Below are 20354 nucleotides of genomic sequence, written 5' to 3'. Positions count from 1 at the left end.
TTATAGTGCAATAATCCAGTTAATGGAAAAATATTAGAATTAACTCCCTTAAGATTAATAATATGACAGATTTGCATACTATATTATTTCTTTTTTTATATAGTACTAAAAGTTGTAGCTGACACATAAGAAAAATTAAATAAGATGTGTAAATATAGTTATTATATGCATATAATAATCTATATGGAAAACAACATATAGATAATTTATTTGAATTAGCAAGATGATTTACATGGTGGCTAGATAGATATAAAATCAATGTACAAAATCAATATTTATCTATTTATAATTTTAAAGTATTAGAAAATATTTAAAAATAGAATACAATTTATAATAGTCTCAAAAATATTTCCCATTTAGTGAAAATATCTATAAACATTTTACAGAGAGGGGATCCCTGGGTGGCGCAGCGGTTTGGCGCCTGCCTTTGGCCCAGGGCGGGATCCTGGAGACCCGGAATCGAATCCCACGTCGGGCTCTCCCTCTGCCTGTGTCTCTGCCTCTCTCTCTCTCTCTCTGTGACTATCATGAATAAATAAATAAAATCTTTAAAAAAAAAAACATTTTACAGAGAAAATGTTAAAACTTTATGGAAGCACATTGAAAAAGCCCTAAATAAATAGAAGACTATATAAAATTTTTAGACTGTATTATTAAATACCAAAATTTCTGTAGAGGTTAAAAACAATTTCAATAAAAATCATAACATAATTTTCTTTGTGTTGTCTTGTAAGCTGATTCTAAAGTTTATATGGAAAAATCAAAAGCTAAGTTGAACCTGGCTACCTACCGGTTAATAACACAAAACTTAGATGAAGAAACCTTCTTGCCAGATACTAAGAATTAACATGAACAGAATAATTAAGACAATATGATGCTGGCAAATTGCCCAATAAAGAAAACAGTGGAATTGAACAGAGGCCTAATGTGTATGAAAATTTGATTTACGACCTGGTTAGCCATCGCAGGACAGCAAGAAAAACAGATTTTCCACAAACGGCAGTAGAACCATATCGATATAATAATATAATGAAATTAGACCTCTATTTTACACCATATAAAGATATCTATTTCAAGCTGGTTAAAGACCTAAGTGTGTAAGACAAAACTGTGAAATGTGTAGAAGATAATGTCGAAGCTGATCTTGACAATCTTAGTGCAGGAACAGATTGCCTTAAAAAGAAGCAAGAGCACAAACCATAAAAAAATGGCTTCAGTAAAATTTGGAACTTAAGTTTATAAAAAAGACCTGCTACAGAATGTGAAAATATAAGCCTCTGACTGGGAAAAGGTATTTAGCACATAGAGCTAAAAATAGATTCATTTTTGAATATAAAGGAATATTATACAAATTAGAAATGGAAAAAGCAAACAGCCTGGTATAATAATGGACACAAGTCTTGAACAGGTACTTCACAGAAGAAACTTGGTCATAAACAAATGAAAAGATGTTCAATCTCATTAGTTTTCAGGGAAATACAAATTGAAACCACAATGGGATACCATTTCACACTCAGCAAATAGGTAACATTAGGAGGCTAACAAAACAATTATTGGTACGTCTGTGGGGCAAGTGTAACATTTGCACACTGCATGAAGAGGGTACATTTGTAGGAACACTGAAACATCATTGAACATTATCTTGTCCTTGTCCATCTGCCTATATTATAAGCCATCATGTCTACTTGTAGACATATATTCTTGAGAAATTCTTGCACCTGAGGGGGGAAAAAAAAGAGGAAAGATAAAAAAAATCTTTAGAGTGGTAATTTTTATATTAGCAAAAAATTGGAAGGAATGCAGATGCCCATTAAAATTAACATGGATAAATACATTGTGATATAATCATACACTTGACAAATGTGTCCATATACATTTACACAGAAAGGCTACAACTATAAGCAACATGACTGTATCTCAGAAATGTATAGTGAAAAAGAGCCAGTCACATAGATTGCAGATGCATACAGAAAAAGTCATGTGCCCAAATCTGCACAACCCAGCAATACATTGTTTAGGTATGCTAATTGTGTGATAAAATACGAAGAAAGAAAGGGAATGATAAATAAGAATTCAGGAGCAGAGTGTGGTTACCTGTGCAGGGAGTAGAAAGGGAGGCTACACTGGTAATGGTAATGCTCTATTTCTGTAACTGGATAGATAGGTCTTAATTTTACTGTGGCTCTTTATGCTACAAATATTTATAAATGTCTCTTTCCATCTATTCAATATTTAAGAAGGTATTTTAGAAAATGGACTAAAACCCAAGTTTCTGATTCTCGTTGTAGTGCTCATTCCAGTGCACTATGTACATGGCCACTGTTTTTTCTCTATTTTGTGTATTACAGAACAATTAATTATACACATATACCCATGTGATTGGCATTGTAGGGTGGTTGCCTTCCAGTTCTCTCTCACCCAGCTAATTTGTCATGCCTACCAAATACAAACCTTTTATTGCTTTTCAAAATTATGTTTCTTGAGAATGAGAAACATTAATTGAAACAGCAGTTAAAAAAAAAGCAACCTGCAGAATGAATTGGAAGGAGCTGACTGCTGTGACAGTAGGGTGTGATGGTTAGAGTGCAGGTTTGGAAGTCAGAGACGCATGTGAGTCTTCATTTTGCTCTACTCTGTACTAAATGTTTGACCTTGGCCTGCATATTCGCTTTCTGAGCCTCTGATTCTTCATAATGATTAGGTTATTGTAGGGATTTCATAGACGGGTATGGGGACAGCATTTATTTGGGTGCCTAGTTAGTATTAGATAATTGACAGCTATTAATCTTATTATTTTAATTATTATTAAAGAGTAAGAAAGATGGGCAGTCTGGGTGGCTCAGTGGTTTAGCACCGCCTTCAGCCCAGGGCCTGATCCTGGAGACCCAGGATTGAGTCCCATGTCAAGCTCCCTGCATGGAGCCTGCTTCTCCCTCTGCCTCTGCCTCTCTCTCTCTCTCTCTCTCTCTCATGAATAAATAAATAAAATCTAGGGGAAAAAAGAGTAAGAAAGATACAAAATTAGCATATAGAGGTAGGGGAAACAAAAATTTACTTACTTATTTATTATTTATTTAAAAGAGAGAACATGTGGGAATGAGTGGTGGGGGAGGGGGAGGGGCGAAGGGGAGAGAGTCTCAAGCAGACTCCACACTCAGCATGGAGCCCCATGTGGAGCTGGATCCCATGACTGTAAAATCATGACCTGAGCTGAAATCAAGAGTCCCACACTCAGCTAACCGAGCCACCAATGCACCCCTCAAAATATGCTTTTAAATGAGCATTTATTACAGGTGTCAAACTTCCAGCCTTCATGTTTCAGAGAGCATTTTGTTATTTTCTGATTGGGAAATCAAATGAGTCAAACTCATTTCCTATCATTGCCATGTGTTTATCATCTGACCTGCTTTCAGAGTCTCATTTATCTGACCTGAAATACAATGATGATTATGGCTTTGGTGTTGATACTTTCCCTTAACACTTCATTGGGTTTTTGTGAATCTCCAATGGGATAATATATGGAAAAACTCACTGAATAAATATAATTATTAATTATTATATTCTAAAAAAGGTGTGTTTTTTTTTTGTACATTTTCCACAGTTTTCCAGGAACAAAAAGGCAAGTGCTCCAGTTTTCAATGTGAATGATTATGTTTTCATGACCTCTGGTCATTACTGTGGAAGCTGCTTAAAAGTGGTTGTGTAAAATGTCACATAGCAACATGTCCCATCTGCTTAGCAACAAAAAGAGGAGAGGAAACAAAACATTAAAATAGAGAATCTATAGAAAACTAGGGTTAAAAAAAGCATCAAACCCTAAACCTACCCAAAATTCTTTTCCTTAAAAAGCAAACACAAACCCTGAAATTGTTGCCTGAAAGAAATTCAACCACGTTCCCAAACAGTACTGAAGTCATCATGTAATTCACTGAAATGAATGAAACTTTAGAGTGTCATAGTAATCTAAATGGCTTCCTAGCCTCTACATGAGTGATGTGAGGTAAAAGGAATAAAATGCCCTCCAGGAGAAAAATTGTCCTGTGTGGCAAATTAACATCCCAGAACATCGGGGTTCAATTTAGTGCTCTGTAAGAAGCAATTTATTAAAAGGTGTTGGAAAGACTTAATTTACCTCATAGCAGCAAGTAGTTTGCTTACAAGAGAATTGCTTACTCTCCTTGGATAGTTTGGAATAAATTCATTATAGGTTAACTCATCTTAGGGCTAAAGGAACAGTCCTCTGCTGCTAAAATGATGGATAATTATACAATTTCTGCATTATTCTACTTTCCAGCTGATGGGCCACTGTTCTTAATAGGTTTCCCATCTCTTTTGATATCGATTAAGGAGTTTTAAAAAACATGTAATGATATTCTTCAGTAGTGCTTTATTTCGTCAACTCTAACACCACTCATCTTAAGATGTACTATTATGTACCAAGACAGGAAAAAACCTATTGATTAAACCCTGACTATGTATGTATGTGTGTGTATATATATATATATATATATATATATATAGAGAGAGAGAGAGAGAGAGAGAGAGAGAGAGAGAGAATTTTTATTTTAGGGGCACCGGGGTGGCTCAGTGGTTGAGCATCTGCTTTTGGCTCAGGGCATGATCCCAGGGTCCTGGGATCGAGTCCCATATCAGACTTCCCACAGAAAGCCTGCTTCTCGCTCTGCCTATGTCTCTGCCTCTCTCTCTGTGTCTCTCATGAATAAATAAAATCTTAATTTTTTAATTTTATACTTGTTGAAAGAACTTTTAGACTGATTCATATATGGATGTTTTAATTACATATCACTCTTAGAGATTCATAAAAAGGAAAATAGAAATAAATGTACTAATTAAGGTATGCTCAAAGCATCAGAGTTTGACTCTTCTGAATTCTTTTTTCAACTCAGAGTCACTTATGTCCATGTTTTCCCACAAAACGGTTTCCTCTGTACAGCAACGAGGGCTAATAGGTGAGTAGGACTTTTACTAAACATCAATAGGGTATGTGGCCTGGGCTAGGGGAAAACATCAGGAAGAAATCCCACAAAAATTAGAAGACAGGAAAGCTAGCAGTAAAGATTTCCTCTTTTCCTTAAGAGTTAAATGCAAGCCTGGCTTGCATGGTGTAAGTTTGAGAAATGAGTTTGCACACCACTATTCTTTAAATAGCCAACAAAAGGTTTTTGAGGCAGCCATTTTTAATTGGTCAAATCCTCATTCATATCTTTTGAAAAACCCTAACAATTTGTGTTGAACTGCATGTCTACCTTCTTGTGTTCCAACTCTTTGGTTCACTTTGTCTGTTGTCTTTCCCATATGGTTCAAAAAAGCACTATGCATAATGCTTTTCTCTAGCATGCCCTTTGATTCCTAACATTCTTCTGAGGGCCTTAACTCTATAACCATTACCTGATCATGGTGCTTTCATCTAGGATTAGGTTTTGCACTCCTATTGATCTTCTTCTATGGAGTTGAATGTAGTAAATGAACCTCCTAGCTCCCAACAAATTTGCATGTAATTGCCTGTCCGGAACACTGAATACTGGGCTCGAAGAATACACTAGCATTAACAGAGCCAAAAATGTTTTTCTTTCAAAGGCTCTGCTCCTTTGTCAAAAGTGGCATATATGGGGAGAATCAGAAAGCTTTCTCAAGGTTTGAGAAAATGGTGAGGTTGGGGGAATGTCTGGAAATTATTGCCATGCTATCTAAATCATTACAGCTTCACATGCACCTTTTTGAATGAGTCCAGAGCTGGCATTATTAACCTCTTTTTGACTGCTGGAAAGTATTGACCTGCATTTGTATATCCCCTAAAGGAAACTGGAATACTTCGTGTCCTTTCTTTTAACTTTAGTTTTCTTTAGATGGGTTTTATCACAGAGTGATAAAAAGTTCGGTCTTGAACTGTGACTTTGATAGATTTAATGATCAATCACATTTGAAGGGTTTTTTTTTTTTTTTTTTTTTTTTAGATTTTATTTACTTATTCATGAGAGACACAAGGAGAGAGAGAGGCAGAGACACAGGCAGAGGGAGAAGCAGGCTCCATGCAGGGAGCCTGATGTGGGACTTGATCCTGGGACCCCAGGATCTTGCCCTGGGCCAAAGGCAGATGCTCAACCACTGAGCCACCCAGGCATCCCTGAAGGGTTATTTTTGTATTCTTTTGAATTGAAAAGTATTTCTGCTTGAAGTCAGACAACTATCATATTTAATGTGTTATATACACCCTCACACTTCTGCTCTGTCACAATGGATGACATGGGACATCTTAAGAGAAGATATAAAATTTATTGGAGAGAGATGTCTGATTTTTATCAGAGTTTATTACTAAAGTTTAAACTGCATCATGTCAAGGCTTGATTTTTAATTTTTTTTAAATTATGACTGCATCAATATTGGTATGGTACACATAGTCTACAATACAACCATATTATATAGCACATACTCTGTTGCTTTAAAACATCTAATTATGGATGCAGAAAAAAATAATGCAACAAAGCTTAATTTTCTCTGTAATAATTGGAAGTCCAATTGGGTGCCTTATATCTAAACTTTAGTGTTTCTTGTTGGAGAATACAGAAGCTCTGTCATCTGATGGAATACTTGGTGTGTGATTGGGAGAGGAGACAGGACTTCTCTCCTTGTTTGTTCTCTTCAGTCTGATAAATTGATCAAGTCAGCAGGCTCTAAGCATGCCTTGGAACGAAGAAGAGGAATTATTTGAGAGGAGGTGTGGTTTGTGAAGAAATGTTGAAAGGATTTTTTAATTGCACGAATAACTGATGAAGTTCAAGCATTATTAGCCCTGACAGGAATCCAGCTGAGTCTTTAGTAACATCATAACTTTCTATACCATCTGTATGAAAGTGGCAACACTAATTTTAATTTGAGTTATATTTTTAAGTATCCTACTTTTCATTAGCTCAAAATGCAAAATATTAGTACCATATCATAAAATTCTGTGAGATATAAAAAGCAGAGAGATTTAAACTCATTTAGAATAAATATTTCAGACAATAGAACAAGTTCCTCTCCTTTAGACCATATCATTATACCAAAAAATTAATTCTGTCATTATTAGTCATAATAAGAAGATATCATATGACTAATTATAATACTCCCAGGCACTATGTACTTCAACTCATTTGATTTTACAAAAATAGAACATGAGGTGTAGAATACTTTTGATGAGGCAGCTGACCTAAGGGAGGATATGGGAACTGTCCAAAGGATATCCACTAATTTTTGAACCCTGCTTGTCTGATACAATCTTTCTAACTTAAAAAATGCTGAAATTTGTGTTATGTTAGCGTTCTACAGCTTTGAAACCTCATGGTAAAATGGAAAGGGTCCTGGATTAGAATTGGGAAATCTATGTTCTAATTCTAGAACTGATCTCACTTTGCTCATGAAATAACAAAGAGAATTTAATTAAACTTACATCGCATAGGCTTAAAGACGTCAAACCTTTAAGATGTAGAAGTTATCTCTGCACAATGTGATGTATAAACTCCTTCCCTCCTGATTGTGCTTTTGTCTGAATTGACAATTCTCTAGTTAATTTACGTGAAGAAACATATTTAAAAATTACGAATAAAACAGTTTGCATAAAGAGACATTTTTAAATAATACAGATCTTAGTCAACAAAAGATAATATTCAAAAAATATTACTATTATTTTTTTTTCAAAAAATATTACTATTAAATTCTCAACCATTTACAAGGATAGGACAAACATTTTTAAGAGGAAGAAAACATCCAGATTGCTGAAATGAGTTCCACACATTAGGTTCAGATGCATTGCATCTTATAATATAGAAGTAATTTGCAGAATTACTGCTAGAAATAGAAAATGTGTGCAACAATAGAATACCATTGAGTAGAAAGTTTTTCCTCAGTCATCAGGAGGAGACAAAATATGTTTTAAAACTGCAAGCTGATATCTGGAAACTTTCTATAGTAATTCATTAAAGGAATAGTTTGTGGAGCAGTAGTACTGGGAACCAGCATGGGTTCACTAATAATGAGTACTACCAAAGCTTTACCTTTCAAGAGATCTATTAGCCTGATAGGCTTGGGGAAATTGAAATTATAGCATACTTGCAATACTGGATTGGAATTAAAATAGCAGAGCACGTTTAAAATTCCCAGAAGTTTTGCATATACTTTAAATCAATGTTCTTCTTTTTTGAAAGCTGATTCAGTAGATCTTGAGACCAGGAATTTGTATTCTGTTATTTTTTTCAGCTTTATTGAGGTATAAGTACAAATATAATTATAAGATTTTTAAAGTGTGTGTGGTAATTTGATACATGTATACATTGGAAAAGGATTCCAATTGAGTCAATTAAAACATCCATCCCCCATATAATTATTCCCCCTATTTTTTGTGAGAACATTTAAGTTCTACTCTGTTAGTAATTTTCATTTATACAATACAGTAATATCGATTATACATACCATTTTATACATTAGATCCTCAGACTTTATCTTATAACTGGGAGTTTATGCCATTTTAACAACCTCTCCATTTCCCCCCACCCTCGAGCCCCTGACAACTACTTTTTTGCTTTTTGTTTCTATGAATTCTGCTTTTTTTTTTTTTTCAGTTCCACATATAATGATACCATGTAGTATTTGCCTCTTTCTGTCTGGCTTATTTCACTTAGCATAATGTCCTCAAGGTTCATCCATGTTGTTGCAAATGACAGATTTTCCTTCTTGTTTAAGGCTAAATAATATTCCATACAATATATATATGTATACATTTTTCTTGATCTATTCATTCATTGACAAACACTGAGGTTATTGAGGTTATTTCTATACTTTGGCTATTGTGAATAATGCTGCAATGAACATAGAAGTACAGATACCTTTTTGGGACAAGTTTTTTTTTTTTTTTCCTTTGTATATATACCCAGAAGTGGGATTGTTGGATTGCATAGTAGTTCTATTTTTAAAAGATTGATTGATTGATTGATTGATAGGTTGATTGATTTAGAGAGCTGGGGGGAAGGGAGGGCAGAAAGGGAGAGAGAATCCCAAGCCAACTCCATGTTGAGCAAGGAGTTTGATGTGGGGCTCAGTCTCAGGACCCTGAGATCATGACCTAAGCCAAAACCAAGAGTCAAATGCTCAACCAACTGAGCCACACAAGCGCTCCAGTAGTTCTGTTTTTAATTTCTTGAGAAACCTGCATACTGCTTTTCACTGTGGCTGCATCAGTTTACATTCCCACCATCACTACCTAACAGTTTTCAGTTCTCTGCATCTTTGCCAGCATTTGTTATCTCTTGTCTTTTTAATGATACACATCCTAACAAATGTGAGATGACACCTCATTGTGGTTTTGATTTGCATTTCTTTAATGATTAGCTGTTGAACACCTTTTCATGTACCTGTTGGCCATTTGTATGCCCTCTTTGGAATAATGTCTATTCAGGTCCTTTACCTATTTTTTAATTGAGTTATTGGTGTTTTTGTTATTGATGTGTATGAATTCCTTGTATATTTTGGATATTAGCTTTTTATCAGATATGTTATTTGAAAATGTCTTTTCTCATTCCATAGGTTGCCTTTTCATTTCACTTATGGTTTCCTTTGTTGAGCAAAACTTAGTTTGATATAGTCCTACTTGTTAATTTTTGCTTTTGTTGCTTTTGCTTTTGGTGTCAAATCACAAAAGCTCTTTGCCAAGACCAATGTTAAGGAGCTTACCCTCCACATTTTCCTCTAGGAGTTTTACCATTTTAAGCCTCACATGCAAGTTTTTAATTCATTTTGAGTTGATTTTTATGTGTGGTATAATAGAGGGGTCCAGGTTCATTCTTTCTATCTTATTCAACGTCATATATTGAAGAGACTATCCTTTCTCTATTGTGTATTTTTGGCACCTTTGTCAACAAGTAATTATGCTTGGTTTTATTTCTAGGCTCTTTTTTAGTTCTGTTGATCTGTGTGTCTGTTTTTTTGTTGTTTTGTTTTTAAAAGAGTTTATTTATTTATCCATGAGACACACACACACACACACACACACACACACACACACAGAGGCAGAGACACAGGCGGAGGGAGAAGCAGGCTCCATTCAAGGAGCCCGATGCGGGACTCGATCTCGGGACTCCAGGATCAAGCTCTGAGCCAAAAGCAGGAGCAAAACCGCTGAGCCACCCAGGGATTCCCTGTGTGTCTGTTTTTATGAGAATATCATATTGCTTTGATTATTATAGTTTTGTAATATAGTTTGAAATCAGGCAGTATATTGCCTCAAACTTTGTTCTTTTTTTCTCAAGATTGCTTTATCTATTCAGGGCCTTTTGTAGTTCTATGGAAGTTTTAGAATTATCCACTTCTGTAAAAACGCCATTAGAATTTGATAGGGATTGCCTTGAATCTGTAGATCATTTTTGGTAGTATGGGCATTTTAACAATATTAATTTTTCTAATCCATGAACATTGAGTTTTTTTCATTTATTCACATCTTTAATTTCTTTCATCAATATCTTATAGTTTTCATAGTATAGATTTTTCACCTTCTTGGTTAAATTTTCTAGGTATTTTATTTTTTTTGATGAAATTGTAAATGGAATGGGATTGTTTTCCTAATTTATCTTTTTGGCAGTTTATTGTTAGTGTATAGAAGTCCAACTGATTTTCACATGTTGATTTTGTGTCCTGCAACATACTGAAATTTTTATTTACACTAATAGCTTTTTGGTAGAGTCTTCAGGGTTTTATATATATAATATTATGTCATTTGCAAATACTGAGAGCTTTACGTCTTCCTCTCTAGTTTTGATGTTTTGATTTATTTTTCTTTGCTAATTGCTCTGGATGGGATTCCAAATATTGTGTTGAAAAAAAGTGGCAAGAATGAGCTTCGTTGTCTAGTTCCTGTTCTTAGAGGAAAAGCTTTCAGTCTTTCACCATTGAGCATGATGCTATGGGCTTATCATAAGATCTTTATTGTGTTGAGGTACATTTCCTCTACTTCCACTTTGTTGAGAGTTTTGTTATAAATGCATATTGCATTTTGTTAATTGCTTTTTTTGTACCTATTGAGATGATCATATATTTTCATATTTCATTTTGTTAATGTCATGTATCATCTTGATTTGTAGATGTTGAACCATCCTTGGATCCCTGAAGTAAATTGCCCTTGATCATATGATCCTTTTAATGTATTGTTGAATTTGATTTGCTAGAATTTTGTTGAGGATTTTTGCATCTATGATCATCAGGAATATTGGCCTGTTATCTTCTTTTCTTGTGGTGTTCTCACCTGGTTTTGGTATCTTGATACCATTTTCTTGATAATGTTGACCTCATAAAATGAGTTTAGAAGTATTCTGTCCTGTTCTGCTTTTTTGAAGTTTGAGAAGGATTGGTATTCATTCTTTTTTGAATGTTTGGTAGAATTTACTAATAAAGTAATCTGGTCCTGGACTTATGTTTACTGGAATGTTTTTGATTGTAATTCAGTCTCCTGACTAGTAATCCATGTGTTCAGATTTTCTATTTCACCATGATTCAGTCTTAGTAGGTTGTATGCCTCTAGGAATTGGATAAATTATCCTAGTAATGGATAATTACTTCTAGGTTGTCCAGTATGTTGATATATAATTGTTTATAGTAGTCCTTTTTATAATCCTTTGTATTTGTATGGCATCAATTTTAATGTCTCCTCTACCATTTGTAATTTTATTTATTTGGGCCCTTTCCTTTTTTCTTGATAATCTCATTAAGGATTTGTCTATTTTTTTCTTTTCAGAAAGCAACTCTTTATTGATCTTTTCTATTATCTTTTCAGATTCTATTTCATTTATTTCTGCTCTGCTCTTTGTTATAACTTTCCTTCTACTAACTTTCAGTTCAGTTTGTTCTTTTCTAGTTCTTTGAGATGTAGTGTCTTGGTTGCTTTGATGATTCATGGAGATACAAATAAAGTATTTTGAACAATATCAGTGTCCAGTAAATTTTCAATTAGTGTTAGCTGTTATTACCACTATTGTAATAAATACCTATTATTGGGATCCCTGGGTGGCGCAGTGGTTTGGCGCCTGCCTTTGGCCCAGGGCACGATCCTGGAGACCCGGAATCGAATCCCACATCGGGCTCCCGGTGCATGGAGCCTGCTTCTCCCTCTGCCTGTGTCTCTGCCTCTCTCTCTCTCTCTCTCTCTGTGACTATCATAAATAAATAAAAATTAAAAAAAAAAAAAAAAAAAAAAAAAAAAACTTTTAAATACCTATTATTTTCTGGGTGGTGGAGCTACCAAGATGAAAAGATATAAATCTTAATTCAACAGCATCACTGTTTATTATAGAAGTCAAATGTGCAAATAAACAATTGCCATGTAATTTGAAAAGTACAACTTTAAAGATATATGTGAATTTTATTAAGTAGATTTCAGTAACAGCTTTGTAGCAGTATTATCACCTGAGATGCATATTTAGATGAATTCTCTAAGGATGTAAGTAGGGAGAAGGTCATTCTAGGTGAGAGAACAGCATGGCAAAGATTTAGAAGCCTGGAACAGTGTGGCTTTCCAAAGGCAACTGCTTTATAGGCAAAGGAAGGAGACAGTAGACAGTACAGGAAGGGTCATGTATTAGGAGTTACATTAGGGGAGTCAGTGCTTACTATATCCTGAAGGGCTTTGTATGCACTGCCAGGAAATTTGGGTTCATTTCATTCTTGGTGGAAGCCATTAAAAGATTTTTAGCAGGGATATGGTGCTATCAGATATTTATGTGGGATTGTAGAAGTTAATAGAGCTGAGATGCAGGCATATCAGTTAAGAGGCTGTTACTGTAATTCAGGCAAGGCTAGGTGAGGGTCAAAACCAGAATGATGGAAATAGGGATGAAGAGAAATAGTTGGGAAGACCCTGTAAGCCTTGGAAGAGTGATGCTGGTTATTGGCAAATGGTGAGTATGTGGAAGCAGAAGAGTTTCCAGGCATTTTACTTGGCAAATAAATGGATGATGTTCTCTCAATATGAGCTAGGAAATACAGGGAAAAGACCATATTTTTGAGGAAATGTAAGTTTTGTGCTATTCTTGCTAAAGTTTCTTATTGCAAAAAAAAAAATAAAGTTTCTTATTGCTGTTTGTTTAAATACATTCAAGTCAACTATCTGGTAGGTGGCTGGATATTTAGGACAAAACCTTTGTGGAGAAAGCAGGACAGGGAACATTGATTATGAAGTGACTGCCTAATATTACACTTATAAGTCAGGATTCAGTTTTACTGTATTCAGGTAACAGTGACTTAATGAAACAACAAAATAATAATTATATATATATATATATATATATTTCCATAATTGAGACAGAGAATGGCAATTTTACAAATACCTTGTCTCCTGCCAGTTCACTGCTTAGATATCTCTAGGTCAAAAACTGCTATCAGAGTTCTAACACTGACATATTATTTGTTTATTCATAGCAGGGGAAAAAAGTAGGCTTTGACTGTCCTTTTTTAAAAAAAGACCCTAGGCTGAGTAATGTATAGAATTGTTGGATCACTATATTGTATACCTGAAACTGATATACCTCTGTGTGTTAATTATACTGGAATAATAATAATAATAATTAATAATAATAATAATAAGGGCCTTGGAAGTATCACATCTTTGTTTACATCTCATTTGCTAGAATGTAGTCACATGTTTTAAATTAGGTTCAAGGGACCCTAGGTAATGTAGAAATTCAACTGATGGACATATGCCCAGCAAAAAATTGGAATTTTATTTAAAAGTGTGGGAGAAAAGAGGATATTTGGAGGCAATTCTTAGTCTCTGTAATACCAGAGAAGTGGATAAGTTCATCCAGGGAAAAAATACAAAAATAAGAGGGAAAGAAAAAAGAAAACCAAATTGAGAAAGGAAGGGGCCAAAGGTGGGACTTTGAAGAATGCTTAAACATCCACACATTTGTAGGTAGACTCTGTCCCTTTGCTCTTACCCCTGATGTAACATCTGACTGGTCTTCTCTTGCTTCTCCCTTGCCTTTGCTCTGTACTCTTCCCAATGACTGGTTTCTGAACTCAGAATATGTCTAAATACTGCTGAAGGTAGGACTGGAAATATAAAAATAGGTTCAGTCTGAGTGTTGTCGACATGCACACAAAAGACGATGATAACTATGAGGTGATGGATATATTAATTAGCTTGATTGTAGTAATTATTTCACAATGTATATAAAGTTATCAGGTTATGCGTTTTAAATATATACAATGTTTAATCATCAGTTATACCTCAGGAAAGCTAAAGAGGAAGTAATAAACTAATAAATGTGTTCACCTATGTGACAGGATACAAGATCAGTATGCAAAAATCATTCATATTTCTGAACACTAACAAAAAAACAAATTAAGAAAACAATCCCAATTACAATAATATCAAAAAATAATAAAATACTTAGGTATACATTTTGAAACAATTGAAAGACTTGTTGCTATGGTCTGAATATTTATGTCTCCCCAAAACTCATATGTTAAAATGCAAATGACCAATGTGATGGTATTAGAAGGTAGGGCCCTAAGGAGGTGAAGTCAGAGGGTGGAACTCTCATGGATGGAATTTGTGACTTATGAAAAAGGCTCCAGAGAGATCCCTAGCTCCTTCCTACCAGATGAGCTCACAGCCAGAAGGTGCTAACTAGGGGGCCTTCATCAGAATGTGGCCATATTGGCACCATGAGCCTGAACTTCCAGCTGCTGGAACTGTGAGAAATTAATATTTATTGTTTACAAGCTGCCCAGTATGTGGTAATTTTTATAGTAGACAACAAATTTGTACACTGAAAACTACAAAATATCATGAAAGAAATTAAAGAAGATCTAATAATAGAAAGACTCCCTGTGTTCATGGTTAGTACAATTTAATATTGTTAGCTGATGATAGTGCCCAAGGGGATCTACAGATATAATACAATACTTACCAAATTGTAGTTTCATTTTTGTAGAAACAAATCACTTGATCCTAAAATCCATATAGAATTGCAAAGGGCCCAGAATAGCTAAAATTTTTTTGAAAAATAGAACAAAGCTGAAGGACTCACACTTCCCAATTTCAAACCTTCATGTAGAGCTACAGCAATCAACACAGTGTGGTATTGGCATAAAGATAGGCATATATATCAGTGGAACATAATTAATAGTTCAGAAATAAGTCCATTTAAGGTCAAGAGATTTTCTTCAAGAGTGCCAGTGGGGAGGGCCAGGGTGGCTCATTTGGTTAGGATCTACCTTTGGCTGGGGTCCTGGGATTGAGTCCTCCATCAAGCTCCCTGCTCAGTGGGGAGTCTGCTTCTCCCTCTCCCCGTGCCTACTGCTTCCCTTGCTTGTTCTCTCTCCCTCTGTGTCAAATAAATAAATAAAATCTTTTTAAAAAGTGCCAATAGAGGAGAGAATAATCTTTCAACAAATGGTACTGGGTTAATGGTGGGACAACCAGGTGTCTATATGTAGAAAAATAAAGTTTGACTCCTACCTCACACCATATATAAAAATTAACTCAAATTTATAATTTAAATGGTTGAAATATAAAACTTTGGGAAGAAAATGGAATCACAAATATTTTTGACTCTGGATTAGGTGATTGTTTTTTAGATATGATACCACCAAAAGCACAAACAACATAAGAAAAAAAATAATGCACTAGACTTCAAAATTTAAACATTCTGTGCTTCAAAGAATACTATTAAGAAAGTGAAAAGGCAACCCACATAATGGTAAAAATATTTGCTAATCATGTATCTGATAAGGGACTTGTATCTAGAATGAAAAACTCTTACAACTCAATAATAAAAAGACAACCTAATTTTAAAAATAGTTTCATTAAACATCTGGATATTTTCCTACACGAATGCTCAAAATAAATTTACATTTTGAATGATATTTTCACTTTAAGTATAGATATTCTGAACACTTCAGTTTACAAAAAGAAACATATTTCTCTCACTTGGTCATAAATTCGGTCACAAATTAAGCTATCTTAAGCATTCTGTAGACCTAGTGGACTTTCACGTTAATGGATCTTTTAAGGGTATTGCTGATTAAATACCAGCAGCAGGAACAAAAACAATGCCATCATTCTGCTCTTCTTAAAATCAAACAAAACCCCTGCTTTTTAAAAGTTAAATAAAATCTCACTCAAGATACAGTTCTCAAATTAATTTCACATAGAACTTCACTTTTGTTTGTTCTTGACTTTTGAATGGTTCTGTTTTGCAAAGAGTTAGGGGTTTTTCTTTGGAATGACTAACTCAGAGAAGGCACCATGGAAAGGCTAATATGGAAAGTCTTTTTATTTGTTTCAAATTGTAATTTTTATTGCCACAGCATCTGTTACAAATTGACAGTAGATGGTAACAGAGGTTTTTGTGGGGCTCCTACACTGATCATATGTATTGGATTTGGAAAAGGCCTATTCTAATATACTTCATATGTGTAGTACACTCACTTCAATGCTCACAATCAGGAATTTCAAAATAAGCTGACTCCAAGGCAATCAATTGATATACTTTAAACAGTGTGCCACAGAATTTCTGGTAACTAGATTTATTATAACATCATGTGCATTACAATGAAATCTCATAAGATAACTGTCAATTATATTTCCCTTCATTTCATTAGCAGAGAGGCCTGATATTTTGTATAGCTAACTGAGAATTCATGGCACTTAGTATACAATTGTATTGTAAATTGCTTTAGTTTTTAAAAAAAGCCTGTTTGTGTCATAGTATGATTGACATTTTGGCAGAACTGTGTAGAACTCTGGAAATAATGTTTATTACTTAACTGATGCATTTACAGGAAAGGTTCAAAATGAAAAAGCATTTCTTGTGGAAAAAATGGTAATTGCTTTTGGGACTTGTATGATTTCATGGCTAGAGCTGGGTAGGGGATCTTCTGAATTAGCTTTATATATTTTCATGAATAAGTAAAAAAAATTGTGTTCGTTCATTCATTCACTGTACAAATATTGTATGAATGCCTATTAAGTGCCACATACTGAAATAAATACTGTGTATGGCGTGATGAATATAACAGACCTAGTCAATGCCATTGCCAAACTAATAGTTCTATAGAAGAGTCAGAAATAAACATAAAGATATCTTTATATATAAACACACACACACAGACACACACACGATGTCTTAGGTACCAAATGCCAAACTGAGTTGTGCTAAACAAAGATTTATTTATTTTTTTAAAACTTTTATTTATTTATGATAGGCACACAGTGAGAGAGAGAGAGAGAGGCAGAGACACAGGCAGAGGGAGAAGCAGGCTCCATGCACCGGGAGCCCGACGTGGGATTCGATCCCGGGTCTCCAGGACCGCGCCCTGGGCCAAAGGCAGGCGCCAAACCGCTGCACCACCCAGGGATCCCTAAACAAAGATTTAAAAAGTGGCAAAAATCATTCAGAAAAATTTTAACTCCCTCTACCAAATAAGGGAGATAAATGGATACAAGAAGGAGAAAATGGACAGACAGAATTTTTGGAGACACTTTTGTGTGTTTTCTGAGTTCCCTTTTTGTACTCCAACTCAGTAAGAAACCGAGTTCAATTCTTCAACTTAATAAGAAGGCTTTTACTGAGACAACCCTTGATATATGTTCTCCGTGGTGCGGGGACCCCCGTGGATGGTAGAAATCCTCCCTGAGACACAAACAGGCTGGCCAACTCCAGTTGGACAAGTTGAGCAACAAGCAGCTGCTGTGTTATGTGGCCTGCATTATCTGGCATTGGTGAGACAAATGCACAGGAGTGCTTCCTGGGGACTATACGTAGCCCAAACAGGAATCAGCTTGAGACCATCTGAGCTTTTAAGATCAGAGCATTCCTGAAGATGCCATCTTCAACAAACAGATTCTGTTTATTACTAATAAACCCATCCCCTATCCTCCTCCCCACCACCAACACTAAGCAACCACTAATATGAACCTTTGGTCTGTATAGATTTATCTACTTTGGACATTTCATATAAATGGAATTGTATAATATGTTGCTTTTTGTAACTGGCTTCTTTCTCTTAGTATAATGCTTTCAAGTTTTATCTGCGTTGTACGATATAGCAGTACTTTGCTCCTTTTTTATTGCTGAAAAATATTCCATATGTGAACATACCATATTTGTTTGTCCATTTATTCGTTGATGGACATTTCAAACTTTTGGCTTTTTCTGATCATTGCATCTCAACTATGGAATGTTCCAAATCATGTGATTAATGTTATTTTGGATGAAATCAATGGATTATCGATGTCCATACATTTACCCAACTAACTTGAATGGTGTATCTTAAAAATTTATGAACGATAGTGGAGATGTCACCATAACCACTAATGAGATGTAGGGCTAATTGGTTTCAAATGCTAACAAGTGAACATTGAGCCAGCAAAACTGGAATGAGTTAGCAGTGCTACTAAATTTTTCTGGCTTCAGACCACTGGAGTCTGTTTGCCTCTTCCTATCCTAGCTGTTAACTAGCACTGACACTTAACTTGAGGCCTGAAGAACAGGTAATGTTTAAATCACCAAGATTTTTTTTAAAAAAATGTATTCTGTACTTATTTATAGCCAATCATTTTCAACTTAAACAAACATTTCTTTTCAAAAACATAGCAGCTTTTAAACCACTGCCAAAATATTAGGGCAAATAGGCTTTTTTTTTGTCTTGGCAGAGTGTACATAAACATACAATGCCTTGCTTAAATATTCATAGACTCCCAGCTCACAGTACAGTAACTTAATAATAAAATATTTTGAAGAGGGAACGATGCTGTGGAGCTTGTGATACCACTAATGGATTTGAAGAGGATGCTAATGCATTGTAGGAGGAAGTGAATTGAGCTCTCGTGTGTAAAGGAGGATTATAAAATATAATTATGAAAAAGCAGTAGTGGCGGGCTGAGGAAGTTCTGTTGATGTGTGGGTACTACAAACGACATGTTTTGTTGATGAGAATGAAGGCTTAGATGGATATTTACTGTGCTAGCAATCTTCTCTATCCTGAAACATGGAATGCATTATAGAAATGGCCATTTTGTGAACTCCAGAGTGAAAATTAAATAGTGTAAGATGGAGGCTGACAAGACTCATGCAGCTTTTCATTTCAAATAACAGCCATCTAGGAAGGCTAAGCTTTCATATCAAGAACTTCGTGAAGGCACTGGGAGAAAAAAAAAAGTGATATAACTGTCAAAGTAGAGGAAAAACTTTTTTTTTTTTTTGTAAAAAGAAGATTAAGGAATTATAGGAAATTAAATAATTCATGGTATCCTGCTCAGAGTAGAGGAGGCATGAAGACCTTTCTGAATATCATTTCCTGGGTTGGGCATTGACAACTTACAATATATTGTGGGCTTCAGTAGGAACAAGTACACCAGGACATAGGGTGAGAGACTCAGCTTCTCTAAGCTTCCAGTTTTCATGTCATTTCCTTATCTAAGGGTCCGCCCCCTCAGGCAAAATGAAGAAATGCTCTTAGAATGTTAGTCCAATAGCGGCACCTGGATAGTTCAGTCAGTTGAACATCTGCCTCCTGCTGGGGGCATAATCCTAGGGTCTTGAGATCGAGCCCTGCGTAGAGCTCTCTGCCCAGCAAGGAGCCTACTCCCTCTGCTTGTGCTCTCTCTCTCAATTTCTCTAAAAAAAAAAAAAAAAAAAAGAAAAGAAAAGAAAGAAAGAAGTCTGATATTTACTGAAAAAAATGCGAAATACCTAATCAGTAATATATATAAGAACATCAGAGACAGATCATAATTGAGATAATCCAATAATCCATCACCTTTTCCCTTTGTGGTAAATTCTGAACTCTATACTTACTGCTCAGTGTTTTACTCCAATCTTTCATTGAGGAGTATACATGTAATAGCAATAGAGTTTACTTTTCAGAAGTACATTAAGTAAATGAGCGTTGCCCCTTAATAGAGTTATTTTGTTTTTTTATTTTTTAAAGATTTATTTATTTATTTATTTATTTATTTATTTATTTATTATAGACATAGAGAGAGAGAGAGGCAAAGACACAGGCAGAGGGAGAAGCAGGCTCCATGCAGGGAGCCCAAAGCGGACTTGATCCCGAAACTCCAGGATCGCCCCTGGAACTAGGGCAGGCGCCAAACCGCTGAGCCACCCAGGGATCCCCCAATAAAGCTATTTTAGAAGAGAAATGTGTGTTCTAATAACTTTAACATTGTTTAACACATTTATGAAATGCTGTGTTTCTGTAGAGAAATTGTTTAAAGATTATGAAAAAATTCACGCAGAAAATAGGCACAACACCAAGTTTAAACAGTTGTTAATATGCACCATATTTAGTTCACATCTTCTCTC

The 20354-nt window shown here is 35.0% G+C and overlaps 1 long non-coding RNA gene across 13 annotated transcripts in view; it reads left to right on the top strand.

Annotated features, from left to right (window-relative positions):
* Positions 1–20354, top strand: part of LOC112657565 (uncharacterized) — a 319254-nt gene that overhangs the window by 130871 nt on the left and 168029 nt on the right. For 11 of the 13 annotated variants that reach the window (XR_007408364.1, XR_007408363.1, XR_007408372.1 and 8 more), the window contains one exon: positions 4908–4970. The exons of the other annotated variants lie outside the window; for them this stretch is intronic. This is a non-coding gene — a long non-coding RNA (uncharacterized LOC112657565). The remainder of the gene's footprint in view (positions 1–4907; positions 4971–20354) is intronic. 13 annotated transcript variants of the gene reach the window in all.

Source organism: Canis lupus, chromosome 35, assembly GCF_003254725.2.
Source record: "Canis lupus dingo isolate Sandy chromosome 35, ASM325472v2, whole genome shotgun sequence".
Lineage (NCBI taxonomy): Eukaryota > Metazoa > Chordata > Mammalia > Carnivora > Canidae > Canis > Canis lupus.
This window is presented reverse-complemented; position numbering and strand designations above follow the sequence as displayed.